Raw genomic sequence first — 14,598 nt, forward strand, 5'->3', positions numbered from 1 at the left:
CGCCCCCTGCTGCCACCCGAGCCCGCCCTCAATCCTGGCCTGGGGGGAGGAGGCGGAGGAGACGTGGTGGGGAGCGCCGCCCACTCCGCACTCTCCTATTCTCACCCCCAGCCTCCCCTCCTGAGCCGGCATGACAGCCCCTGCCCCACGCAGAACACACCCACTCCTTCAACCATCCCACTCCCGCCTAAGCCCCTGCACAGGAGATGGTTCTCCACCGGGAACTACCCCAAGAAACAGAGCCAGCTGGGTAACAAGGGCACCAGTAAGGATTTTAAGTGCTTCGAGAGAGTATGTTTCTCTCCTTAACCCCTAGAGTCTGGCACAGTCAATCGGGGGTTTCCCTCCTTTTCCCCCTCGAGGGTATGTAATGCCAGTCCTTGAGGAGGAGGCTCTCTGTTTCTCGAATCACCTGCTTGCCGTGGTATATTAACGTCCTTGGTTGCATCTACAAATCCGGCGGTCCAGGGCCAAACTGGTGCATATAGGCAGCAGCTAACGCATCATACCCTGCCATGAACATGCCTGTGTAGCTCTTCCTGCTGCTTCTGTACCTTGCTCAGAAGTTGTGAGAATCTTCATCCCCCCGTCACCCACCACCATCCCTTTCTGGGGTCTTGCCACCTTTCCCCGAGATGGGGGTGAAGAGGCAGTGCTGTCTGGGGTTCATAGAAATCTGTACTTTCTCTGACCTCCCCTCTTCTTCCTTCCCTGGGTGAGCCCAGCTTTCTTACCACCCCCTCACTCCCCACTTTTCCATCTTGATATTTGCCTCTGAGGCATCTAGGAAAATCTGATGGATTTAGGTGGTTGGGAACCAACTTAGGAATAATATTTTCTGTTTTCTGTTCTGTTCCATCCTCCTTCTGAGACAATGATCTTTTCGAAAAGGGAGAGGGGGAAAATATCTGGAGGAAAACATATCTAGGTTAAAGTCTCAAAAATATTAATATTATCCTGCCATATAGAGCAGTATAGTGCTATTAATAAGTATTCATAGGGTACTGGGTGTGAGGAACCACTTTATTTCTGTTATATTCCATTCTCTCTGTGTGTTATACTCCATTCTCTGTGTCTTATATTCCATATAAGTGGACTCATGCAAATAAACTATATTAAAAATGTTTTAAAATGGATGCTATGGAAACTTCTTGCATTGTCAACTATATGATGATATTGATGTTAGTTGCTGTAATAAACATCCTCAAGTCTCAATAGCTTACCAAGGTCCAGTGTGGATTCTCCTTGGGTGGATCTTTTGGGAGATTCTCTCTTAAACAGTGAAGGGTCTAAGCCCCTTCCATCTTGCAGCTCCATGATCTCCAAGGTCACTATGGAAGGGAAAGAGAGAAAGCAAAGCAAAGGCCCTTCTGCTCTTAACAAACTCATTGTCATGTCCATTCACTGACCTCTGGTGGGAACCAGTCACGTGGCTGGTTATGTTGCAAGGGGCTAGTAATGTGGTTTAACTGTGTTCCCAGGGGCATCAAACCAGTTTGTGCTGTATTTGTTTTGAGAATTAAAAAAATGGTTGGAAGTAAGCAGAAAGAGCTTTATAAACTAACTGTAAACAAAAAAGAGAAACAGGCCAGTCACAGTCTCAAGAATGACAATACCTGCACCTGAAACTAATACAACACTGTACATCAACTATACTTCAATTAAAACCCCAAATTAAAACATTATATGGAGTTAAAAGAGCAATTCACCAGGACCACGAATACAAAAATGGTTTAATATTAGGAAGTCTATGAATAAAGTTAATTCTATCAATATGCCTCGGGAGAAAAAGACATGATCATTGGGATATATGCCAAGATGGCACTGAAAAATTCAACATCCATCCTGATTTTTTAAATTCCAAATTATTAGTGTACAAAGACACTGTATCTACTTGATAAAATATATCTGAACCCAACAGATAACATTAAAATTTGCATTAAACACATTCTTGTTGGGGCTTCCCTTGGTGGCTCAGTGGTAAAGAATCCACCTGCCAATGCAGGAGACACAGGTTTGATCCCTGGTCCAGGAAGATCCCGCGTGCTCCAGAGCAGCTAAGCCTGTGTATCGCAACTACTGAGCTTGCGCTCTAGAGCACAGGAGCCATAACTACTGAAGCTCGGGCAGCCTAGAGCCCGCGCTCTGCAACAGGACAAGCCAGCACATGACAAGCAGACAGCAGCCCCTGCTCACCAAAACTAGAGAAGAGCCCATGCAGCAACAAGACTCAGAACATCCCACAGCAAATAAGTACACAGAATTATTTTTTTAATGAAGACATTCTTGTTGAAGTTAGAGGCAGGACAGATTTTCTTCCGTCACTGCAATCATTTACCATTGTTTTGAATGCTCTGGCTACTGCAAAAAAGACCAAAAAATTAAGTTTTCTTCCTTTTTTTTTCTTTTCTAAATAATGGCAGATGCTATGATCATGTACTGTGAAAATCCAAGAAAATGGTTACTTAATGAAAAATGATAAGAATTGAATGTAATTTATGCAATTTAAAAGATTGGGCTTGACTTACATGCATGAACATGAATAGATTTCTGTGACAAATTGTTGTGAGACAAAAGCAAGATGCAGAACAGAATGTACAGTGTGACCTGGTCTGCTTGTGTGTGTGCATGCTCGTGTACATGCATGCGTGTGTTTGGGGGTGTGTGTGGTAAGTACAGTCCTAGGAGGAGAGCACCATATTTCTGAGAGTGTGGTGATGGTTATTTATATTTCTATATTGTTTATTTTTTCATACAATGATCACGTTACTTTTGTACTCTTGAAAAAAAATGATAGAAAAAGATATCCATTCATATTGGCAGCAGCAAAAGAAATTCTTAGAAATAAATAAACTTAGCCAGAAATATGCAGGATCTTTAAAAAGAAAATTTTTAAATTTTTACTGAGGGATATAAACAAAGAATTGAGTGGAGACTTATAGCATTTCTGAATGATGACTCAATATTGTAAAGAGGTAAATTCCATCCAAACGGAGTTAGGAATTTGATGTGATTGCAATCAAAGCCCCAGACTTTTTTTTCTCCCAGAAGCTGACAAAATAATGTCTTATTTGGAGAATTAGAGCACGTATAGGAATACTGAAAGGGAAGACTAACAAGAGAATGTTCACTGTGGCACGCTAAAATGTGTTATAAAACTATGAAAACAGTATGTTGCTAACATCACTCCAGGCAGAATAAACTCAATGACCTAAGAGCTTGGGCAAGTACTTTGGTCTAAGACAGGGCTAGAATGTCTTAGACCAAAGACACTGGATTCTATGGAATCCCTAGAGATATTAAAAGTCACAGGCTTGGACTTTTCTCGTGGTGCAGTGGATAAGAATCTGCCTGCCAACGCAGGGGACTCAGGTTGGAGCTCTGGTCCAAGTTTCCACCTGCCAAGGAGCAACTAAGCCCAGGCGCCACAGCTGCTGAGCCTGTGTGCTGTAACTCCTGAAGCCGGGTGCCCAGAGCCCGTGCTCTGCAACAGGAGAGGCCACCGCAGTGGAAGCTGGCAAACTGCGAGGCGGAGCGGTCCCCCACTGGAACAACCAGAGCAAAGCCCACGCGGCAACGAAGACCAAGCACAGACAAAAATAAGATTAGTTAACAAATTAAATTCACAGACGTAAAAAACACCTCTTTTTGCACTCCGGCCCCAAACAAAACAGGTTGAAACACACATCTGGAGGTCTGTTGAACCCATAGAGCCCCTTTTTGTTGAACCCATACCCCTTGACACAATGAGTCAGAATAGCAAGCCCAAAAATAGATCCGAGCTTATGTAAGTATGCTCATGTGGCATTCAGCCAGTGGAGAAAGTGTGGATTACTCAACACGTGGTGCTGGGAGAACTAGCTAAGTATTTGGAAAAAAAGAAAATACATACAGATTTATTTTTAAAATAAGAATTTTATATATTTAAGGAGAATAACCTGAAGAGTTGATATATATCGACCTAGTGAAATGATAACCACAGTCAACCACAACTTAACATTGATACCTCACACAGGTACCATTTTTTTGTGTCTGGACCTGCAATCTACTCTCTTGGCAAATTTCCAGCATTTAGTACAGTATTGTGAACTGTAGGCACCATGCTGGATGCTAGATCTCTATTCTTATTCATCCCACGTAACTTTGTACCCTTGGACCAACATCTTCTCCTCCAAGACTCCCACTGCTGGTCCCACCATTCCACTCTCTCTTCCTCTGTACTCAGCTTTTTTCTGTTCAACATATCAGTGAAATCATGCAGTTTCTGTTTCTGTGTCTCGCTTGCTTCGCATGGCATAATGTCCTCACAGTTCATCCATGTCGTTGCTAATGGCAGGGTCTCCTTCCTTTGTGAAGGCTGCATAATATTCCATTGTCCATATACACACCACAGTTTTGCATCCACTCATTGGCTCATGGACACGTAGGTTGCTTCCACATCTTGACTGCTGTTGCTAGTGCTGTGATTAGCATAGGCACGCAGACGTCTCTTTGCCATACTAATTTCTTTTCCTTGGAGTATATACCTGGTAGAGTGATTGCGGGCTGATATAGTAGCTCTATTTTCAGTTTTCTGAGGAACCGTTGTACTGTTTTTCATATCGGCTGTACCACATAACATCCCCTCTGGCGATGCACAAGGGTTTCATTCTCCACATCCTTACCAACACCTGTTCTTTCTGACTTTCTCTGAAAGGAGCCATCCTGATGGGTGTAAAGTGATATCCCATTGTGAAATTATGTTATTTTTGAATTAGAAGAGTAATGAGTGAATATATTCTCATTGTCCATCATTCAAACAATATTGATTGGAGCCCTATTGATTCACCATCCAATCCCGTTTCCCAGTAATAAGCATGAATTCAACAAATACTGACGTTGATGCAGTGGAGCAGCTGAGCCCGTGAGCCACAACTGTGGAGCTTGTGCTCTGGAGCCCACGTGCCACAGCTGCTAAGGTCTGTGTGCCCAGTGTGCCCTAGAGCCAGTGCTCCACAACAAGAGAAACCACTGCAATGAGAAGCCTGTGAACGGCAACTAGAGAGTATCTCCCACTTGCTGCAACTAGAGAAAACCCACACAGCAACAAAGACCTGGCACAGCCAGAAATAAAAATAAATTATTTATATATATATATAATTCTTGGATCCCTGTGATGTGCCTGACACTCTTCCATGCTGGGGACACAGCAGTGAACAAAACAAGGTTCCCTATCTTAGAGTGGTTGAATGAGAAAATAGGAAATAAGCCTCCGGTGACTCTGTCTGGGGATGTTGTCTTCAGGACGCTGGCCCCACTAACACCATAAGTGACCATAAGTAGGGAGAGGGAGGGAACTGGGACAAAGGAGCCAACTAGTGCCCACAGACCCAGGCACCTCCCATAAAATCTCCCCAACTGGGTTGTTTATCCTCCAGACCCTGTGGGCCCAGGGCCTAGGAGCTTTTCAAGAGCTTACAACTATGTCTGAAGCCTGGAAATGATTATTGGCTCTAGAATACAGAAAGGAAACCACAAAATGAAGAATAAATGTTTTAATTAAATGCATACAAACAGAGTATTCCAACTCCATGAATTGTTAATTTTAGCGTTCATACAGCATTTCACACATTTGAAAGTAATCTGTGGATTTGATTTCCTCATTTCTCAAGAATTTCCAATTATGCACAGAGTTTGGGAAGAAAATCAAAGCAAATCACGAATTAAATGAGTTATTCATAGACCAAAATTTCAAAAGTGTATTTACAAAAATCCTCTCACTACCTCCCCCCCCCCCGCCCAAATTATATTTAGTGTCGATGCAAATTACACTTTGTGTCGATGGAGTGCATTTTTAATCTCTTTGCAGTGGCGGGGGTTTAGGGCTGAGTCATGTACCCGGCAAGGCTGGATTGTCTACAGATGGCCCAGGTGGGTTGTCACTAGTAGGATCGTGCAAGGCCGGTGGCCCCCCTGACCCCAGCCATCTTTGCACAGAATGATTCTGTTATTCCGTGTTGGCAGTCTACTGAGCCTGAGGGTGACATGCCCCTTCAGAAGCACTTTCAAGGGCCTCTTACAGGGAAAGCATAATGCAGAACCCCGGTGGTGTTCATCTCTGTGACTGGTCATGGGCCAGCTCTGACTTTGGTGCCTGGCCCCAAACCTCAGCCTGCTGTGGGACTTGTCCTGGACATTGCAAATGACTCCCTGCTGTGTTCTGATGTCTGATTTCTCAACACTGGTGTTTCTGAGACGTGAACACCCAGTGGTCCAGACTAACAGCTCTGCTGGGCAGCAGCAGAAACCGTCCCTTTCCTCCTGACCTTGATGTTCTAGGAGTGGCGGCTCTCTCCATCAGGAAGCTGACCGATGCTGCCTCTCTGCGGGAACTTCTGCCAGTCACTATGTCATCACCTTGGGAAAATCTGATGAGCAGGAGGAAGCTTCCTGTGCTCTGATCCAAGTTATTCCAACTATTCCATTATTCTCCTTGCCTGAGACTCCAGCTCTGACACATTTTTTTTTTTTTACCTCAAATAAGTATTTCAGTACTGTCATATGTCTGTCTTTTTTTTTTTTAAGACTTTTTTGATGTGAACCTTTTTTAAAGTCTTTATTAAATTCGTTCCAATACTGCTTCTGTTTTATGCTTTGGTTTTTCTGGCCGCAAGGCATGTGGGATCTTAGCTTCCCGAACAGCAACTGAACTTGCAACCCCTGCATTGAAAGGCAGTCTTAACCACTGGGCCACCAGGGAAGTCCCCACACTTCCGTTTTTAAGCATGAAACCTGATTTCTGTGAAGATGAAATATTGCACTTGAGTACATATATATGCAGGAAAAGCATAAAGAACTACTGAGAATGATAAACCGTGAACAGGGTAATGCCGACTACCTCTGGTGATGGTGGAGACAAGGTTACTATATATTGGTCATGAGTAATGTTTTAGATTGGGCACCGGGGACACAAGACTTCATTATATTATTCTGCATAGTATGTTGGTAAGTCAGAAATGTTTAATAAGAAATTAGAAAGAAAAGATGGCATCTGCTCCCATGATGGGTTAATAGCATTTGTCATCCTCAACACTTGCTGATTTCTTCTCCGAGCCTCTTTCCAATCAGTGGTTTTTCTCTTTCTCTTGTGACATCTCTTTCTCTGCCAACAACCTCTTCTCGTTCCTTGAAACTTGATTGACATTCCACCCTCTAACTTGACATTCATTTTTGTTAATAACTCTCTCTCTCTTGTTGGGTGTCCCCCTCCCCTAAAAATGTCTCTTTATCTCCTTGGAAACTGAGTGGTCTTAAAATATCTCAATGTCTCTTACCTGCCGCCTCTGCGTGTACCACATGGAATCACAGAATTTTAGAGCGAGGACAACCTGAGATCATCTATTCCAAACTTCTCATTACAGAGAAGAAAAGAATGGAGACTTGGAGATAAAGCTTCATCTTCAGCAACACCAAATGAAGCTGACCTCAGGTTTGCATGAGATTGCACCCCAGGGGCTAATCTTTGGTCCTGTCCTGAGATGCTGCAGTGGTGGGAGGGAAGTCAATGGACACCTGAACCGAACACAAAAACTAATAAGAAAACCCTAGGAAAACTGAAAGAGGTTGGATCTCTCTCTCTCTCTAATCGTAGTCTGGACTTCCTTGGTGGCTCAGTGGTAAAGAATCTGTCTGCCAGTGCAGGAGACATGGGTTTAATCCCTGGGTTGGGAAGATCCCCAGGAGAAGGAAATGGCCACCCACTCCAGTATTCTGCCTGAGAAATCCCATGGACAGAGGAGCCTGGTGGGCTACAGTCCATGGAGTCACAGGGTACCACACGACTGAGCGATTAAACAACAACAACGGTAGTCTAGAGCAGAAGAGAGCCAGATACCATAAAACAGGGCTTGGACCATGCCATTTCTCTCCTTCACATTGCTCTGGGGAAAAATCACTGTGCGCTCTACTTTCCCGGCATGGCAAGAAAACAGCATGAGCCCATGTCAATGTAATGCTAGCCTGGAATAGCGAGGCAGCACTGGAGCAGATACAGGGGCATCCAGGCTAGACACACTTGAACGTTCCCTCTCCCGGCAGACGGGGAATTCCCAGAGGGAGGCAGCCCCTAGAAAAGAAAGTGTCTGGGGGAGGAGGTTCTGGAAGATTCACTGAGAAAGAGTATTGCCTGGTCGGGAGAGGGAAAGTGGAGTGGTTGCTTTCAGACAGACTCTCTGACTGCCCAAGGACACACTGCCAGCCAAGGTCATTGGTGGTTCCAAGGACACATGAGTTCAGGAGGGAGAAATACTGAGAGGTCCGAGGAGGGTAACTGTTACAAAAGAAAGGGAACGGACAGAAGAACCTGTATCAAAGGAGACAGAACTAATGGATCAAAGGAATAAGCATTTTAAATAAATATAACAAATGGGGCTTCCCTGGTGGCTCAATGGTAAAGAATCCACCTGCCAGTCCAGGAGACACGGGTTTGATCCCTGGGCTAGGAAGCTCCCACATGCTGTGGGGCAACTCAGCCCGTGGTGCCACAGCTATGGTAGCCAGCGTGCCCTCAAGTCCGTGCTCCGCAACGAGAGAAGCCACCGCAAGGAGAAGCTTACACACTGCAGCTAGAGAGTAGCCCGTGGCTAGGGACAAGCCCACGCAGTGACAAAGACCCAGGACAGCCATAAGTAAATAAAGTCATTTTAAAATAAGTAAATATAACTAACATTCTCAGAGAGAGGAGGGAAGATACTGGAAACACGAAGCTAGAGGCCAGCATAACAGACAAACGAATTCTAACAATAGACTGCATTTGAAAACTGAGTGAAACCCTCGATGAATGCACCGAAGAGCGGGTGGATGCAGACAAAGGACAACTAGCAGGTGGAAGACCACTTGCAGCAGCTCTCTCAGAAGGCATCAGACAGAGATTAACCATGAGAGCGAATACACAGAGGACTGAGGTCGAAAAAGCAGAAAAGCTAAAGGAATAATGAGCATTTCTTAAGAAGAAGAAAATGGGAAGGGGTGAAATATTTGAAGAAAAATGACCAAGAATGTCCAGAGGAGGGACTTCCCTGGCAGTCCAGTGATTAAGACTCCATCCTCCCAGCGTAGGGGACATGGGTTCAATCCCTGGTTCAGTTCAGTTCAATTCAGTTGCTCAGTCATGTCTGACTCTTTGCGACCCCATGGACTGCAGCACGCCAGGCTTCCCTGTCCTTCAAACTCCCAGAGCTTGCTTCAACTCATGTCCATCAAGTCGGTGATGCCATCCAACCATCTCATCCTCTGTCGTCCCCTTCTCCTCCTGCCCTCAATCTTTCCCAGCATCAGGGTCTTTTCTAGTGAGTCAGTTCTTCGCATTAGGTGGCCAAAATATTGGAGTTCCAGCTTCAGCATCAGTCCTTCCATTGAATATTCAGGACTGATTTCCTGAATCCCTGGTTGGGGAACTAAAATCCCACATACTGCATCAATGTCCAGAAGAGACCTCAGATTGAAAAAAATCTCATCTCTAAGAGGGAAAAGCCAACAACAACAAAAAAACACCCACACCTAGACACAGTACAATGAAACATTCTTTTCCTCAAATTTGGGAAGACTTCATGGATAACCAACAAGGACCTAGTGTAGAGCACAGGGGACTCTGCTCAATGTTATGTGGCAGTCTGGATGGAAGGGGGCTTTGGGGGAGAATGGATACTTGTATATGTATAGCTGAGTCCTTTTGCTGTTCACTTGAAGCTATCACAACATTGTTAACCGGCTATACCCCAATACAAAATAAAAAGTAAAAAAAACCAAAAAACTCTTTTTAAACTTTGGGAAGAGTTTAGCCGTAATTTTTTAAAAGTATTCTTTATTTTGCTCTTCTCCTCTGGGACTTCTTTTCCGTGTATGCTGGTATGCTCAGTGATGCCCTATAGATCTCTGAGGCTCTATTGATTTTAATTCGCTCCTTTCTTTGGATCAGGGCTTCCCCGGGGGCTCAGCAGTAAAGAATCTGACTGCAATGCAGGAGCCGCAGGGAGATGCAGGTTCGATCCCTGGGTCAGGAAGATCCCCTGGAGAAGGGAAAGACTACCCACCCCAGTATTCCTGCCTGGGAAATCTCATGGACAGAGGAGCCTGGTGGGCCACAGTCCATGAGGTCACAGAGTCAGACATGACTGAGCAACTCACACACACATATTCTCTGAAGTGTGTAGCCCTTGAGTTCTTTTACCCACTTATCCCCATCTCCCACCTTTTTAACTTCTTATTTCAAAGTCCGGTTTCCTAGGCTTCAGTCCTGGGTTCAGTATAATTTAGCGGTAAGTCACTAAGCTCTAAAGATTTCCTAAATGCCTTGCTTATACATCTTTTACCCTCTGACGAGGACAGTCTATGTCTGAAGACACATTCAAACTTTACTAAACAGACTTAGCTTTCACTTCCTGAGGACACGAGGCTGGAAGGTCAGTCAGAGGCGAGTGTCTGCAGCCTTCTCCCAAAGGTCTTTCCTAACCATGTACATGTACACAGCCTTCTAGATCCTTAGGGACATGGTGGAGCTTTGCAAAGTTCCCTGTGGTTTTCTAGTTCTCCAGGGCTTACTTTAAAATGGTTGTTGTTGTTGGCCAGGCTTTTGTTTGTTCCAACGGAAATCACAACCCTAGGCAGCTAAGAAATGACTAGCAGATCACTGTTGTTTTGGGTGATGACCTAGAAATACCACTCCCAGTGTCCCCACTCCACCCTACAAGCTGTGAGTTACATCAAATCGCCGTAACACCTTGGGAATGGAGATCTTTCAGGTAGCTTCTAATTTGGACAAAATACTAACTGTGTTCTGGGGCTTCCCCCGCGGCGCTAGTGGTAAAGAACCCGCCTGCCAATGCAGGAGACATGAGACCCGGGTTCAATCCCTGGGTCTGGAAGATTCCCTGGAGGAGGGCATGGCAACCCACTCCAGTATTCTTGACTGGAGAAGCCCATGGAGCCTGACGGGCTACAGTCCACAGGGTCACGAAGAGTCAGACACGACTGAAGTGACTTAGCACCTAGCAGGCACACACTGACTGTGCTCTAGGAATGTGGCTTTAACAGAGGTCCAGAAGAAATCGGTTTTCTTCACCAACTTTGAGACTGCTAACATTTCAAGGCTACTGGGCCATCAAGGTGAGGAGGGAGAGAGGACAGGAATAGCCCCAATTTAAAAGGCCACAGACACCACTGTCTTGTTGAGGTTCAGGAGTTTCTCTTGGATAGATAATTTTCAGTTCAGTCAGTGGTGTTGGTACATTCCTAGAGTTCTAAAATGGCTGGTTTTAGTTGTATTGTCAGTATTTTTGATGTTTTTGTGGGAGAGTGGTTCACCAAGAACCACATTTCAGAAGTTGATCTCCCTAGAAAGCATTAAAAAAAAAGTGCTTCAGGAATATGGGAAATGAATTGAATCGAGGAAGACGCAATGAGATATGCAAGTTATATAAATAAATTATTATACATATTAAATAAATTAAAAACCAGCTAATTCAGAAATAAAGCTGTACACCGGAAGTGTGGCTGGGGAAGGGCCATGAGGAACCGACAGAGGGAGGAAACACTGGAGAGAGCTGAAATTATGCTAGATAACTTGTCCTTTTTAAGGAAACTCATAGATTTGTTAAGAAGTTGACAGGGAGAATTCCCTGGTGGTGCAGTGGATAAGAATCCACCTGCTGATGCGGGGGATACCGGTTTGATCCCTGGTCCTGGAAGATTCCACATGCAATGGAGTAACTAAGCCACAGCCCGTGCTCCACAACAAGAGAAGCCAGCTGCAATGAGAAGTCAGCTCACTGCAACTAGAGAAAGCTCAAGCAAAGCAATGAAGACCCAGCTCAGCAATAAATAAATAAAATGTTAAAAAGAAGTTGACCGGGGCAAGAATAAACATAAGTAAGGATCATAATAAGCTAGGGTTAACCATGAGACGCATATAAATGAGATGCATTATTTTCTACAGAATAATTTGATTTTGCCAATGGAAAGTAGAAAATCCAAACTTTCTCACTGAAGAAAGGGCATTGTGAACCATTCCAAAGATGGAAAGGAGTAGAAAGAAAATACAGTAAACAGAAAACACAAAATGAGACAGTAGATGGAAGCCCTAACACAACATTAATAAATATAAACGAGGATAAATTAAATTCACAAATCAAAATACAGAGACTCTCTGACTGACTCTAAAATCAACATGCAATAATATTTTCTTAGAATAAGAGACTGTTAAAGCAAAATTGGAAAAAAAGTTTTGGCACATAAGAAAGAATTCCACAGTAGCAATTTTAATATCAGAAGAAAAAAAAAAGAATTTAAGGTAAAACTTAACAAAGGGGAAATAGAGATACTATATGCTAATAAGGAAAATAATAAATTAAGGAGAAACAACAGGGAATTCCCCAGTGGCCTAGTGGTTAGGATTCTGGGCTTTCACTGCTGTGATCCAGGTCCTGGTTGGAGAACTGAGGTCCCACAAGCTATGCAGCATGACCGGAAAAAGAAGAAGAAATAACATCATAAACATATACACACCCAGCAGTGTGCCCTCAAAATACATAAAGCACAAAACAACTAAAATGGGGAAAATGGGGAGGGGAAAAATAGGAGCTGGGAATTAAGACATGCAAACTATTCTGTATAAAGTAAGCTACAGGGATATATTGTACAACATGTGGAATATAGCCAATATTTTATAATCACTACAAATGGAGTCTCACCTTAAAAATGTGAATCACTATATACGTTACACATCCAAAACTTATATATTAATACATCAGCTATACTTAAATAAATAAATAAATGAAATGAAAAAATGAGGGAAATGAATGTATCAACAGTTACATTTGGAGATGGTATCACAACTCTTTCAGAATAGGATACATCAAGCAGATCAAAGATAAGCAAGACAGAATATTTGACTAACACAGTTAATAATCTTAAACTAAGATATATGTACACACATAACTCTTTATACTGACCCAACAAAGAAGATCTCCACAAATTACAAAGAATGACACTGGTTATATTTTCCAACCATAATGAAATACAGTTAGGATTGAATAAAAGGAGAACTCTTAAAAATCTCATATTCCTAGGAAAAAATTAAAATTACTTTTGGGCTAAAGAGGAAATGACAAGGGAAATTATGAAATACTTAAAACTGAATTACAATGCTAAGGTTTGTGCTGAATTACAATGTCCAAATTTGTACTAAAGCAGCACATAAGGGAAATTAAAACCTTGACTATGTTTATTGGAAAGCAAGAAACACTGGGAATAAAAGGTGTTAGTGTATAACTCGAGAAGTTAAAGGGAAAAAAAAAAGACAGCAACATAGTGAACCCACAGAAAGAAGGAGGAAGGCAACAAAAATAATGGGAGAAATGAAAAGAGAGCAAAACAGTGGACAAAATTAACAAAAGCAAACACATGTCCTTAAGAAACATTAAATACAAACTTCAGAAAAGAGTAACTAAGCAAAAAAGCACTGTGTTCAGCTGAGTGTGGGAATTTTTTGCCCATGCTTGTTACCTTAAGGCTGCAAGTTGGTGCTTCTCCTGTGGAGAACAGTACGGAGGTTCATTGAAAAACTAAAAGTAAAGCTGCTATAAGTTCCAGCAATCTTACTCCTGGACATATATCCACAGAATACCATAATTCAAAAAAATACATGCCCCCTCAATGTTCACAGCACGACTATTTACAGTAGCCAAGACATGGCAGCAACCTAAATGTCTATCAAAAGATGAAAGGATAAAGAAGTTGTGGTGTATATATATATATACAATGGAATATTGCTCAGCCATAAAAAAAATGAAATAATGCCATTTGCAGCCACATGGAAGGACCTAGAGATTATCATACTAAATCAGATGGAGAAAGATACGTATTACATAACTTATATGTACAATCCTTAAAAAATGATACAAATGAGCTTTTTACAAATCAAACTCACAGCCTTGGTAAACAAATTTATGGTTACCAAAGGAAACAGTGGTGGGGGGTGGGGCATAAATTAGGAGGTTGGGATTAACATATATACACTGCTATATATATGGGGCTTCCCTGGTGGTTCAGATGGTAAAGAATCTGCCTGCAACACAGGAGACCTGGATTTGGTCCCTGGGTCAGGAAGATCCCCTGGAGAAGGGAATGGCAACCCACTTCAGTATTCTTGCCTGGGAAATCCCATGGACAGAGGAGCCTGGCGGGCTACAGTCCACGGGGTCACAGAGTCAGACATGACTGAGCAACTGAGCACACACACAATAACCTATATGGGAAAAGAATCTGAAAAAAAAAATGTGTTCATACAACTGAATCGCTTTGCTATACACCTGAAACTAACAACATCATAAATCAGCTATACTGCAATTTTAAACAAAAAATTTTTAAAAAGAAGAGAAAAAAATGACACCAGATAAAACACTGGTGAAAGGATATTGTGGAAATATGAACTGAGAGCTCCAAATGCTCCGCATTAACCTTGGCTAAAATTGTAGTTGGAATGAAGGTCATAGACCACAGCTTGAAAGTCTCAGGAGGAATTCACTTTTGAAAATGCAAGGTATGATTCTTGATCCTGGCTCA

This window comes from Capra hircus, chromosome 19, assembly GCF_001704415.2.
Source record: "Capra hircus breed San Clemente chromosome 19, ASM170441v1, whole genome shotgun sequence".
Taxonomy (NCBI): domain Eukaryota; kingdom Metazoa; phylum Chordata; class Mammalia; order Artiodactyla; family Bovidae; genus Capra; species Capra hircus.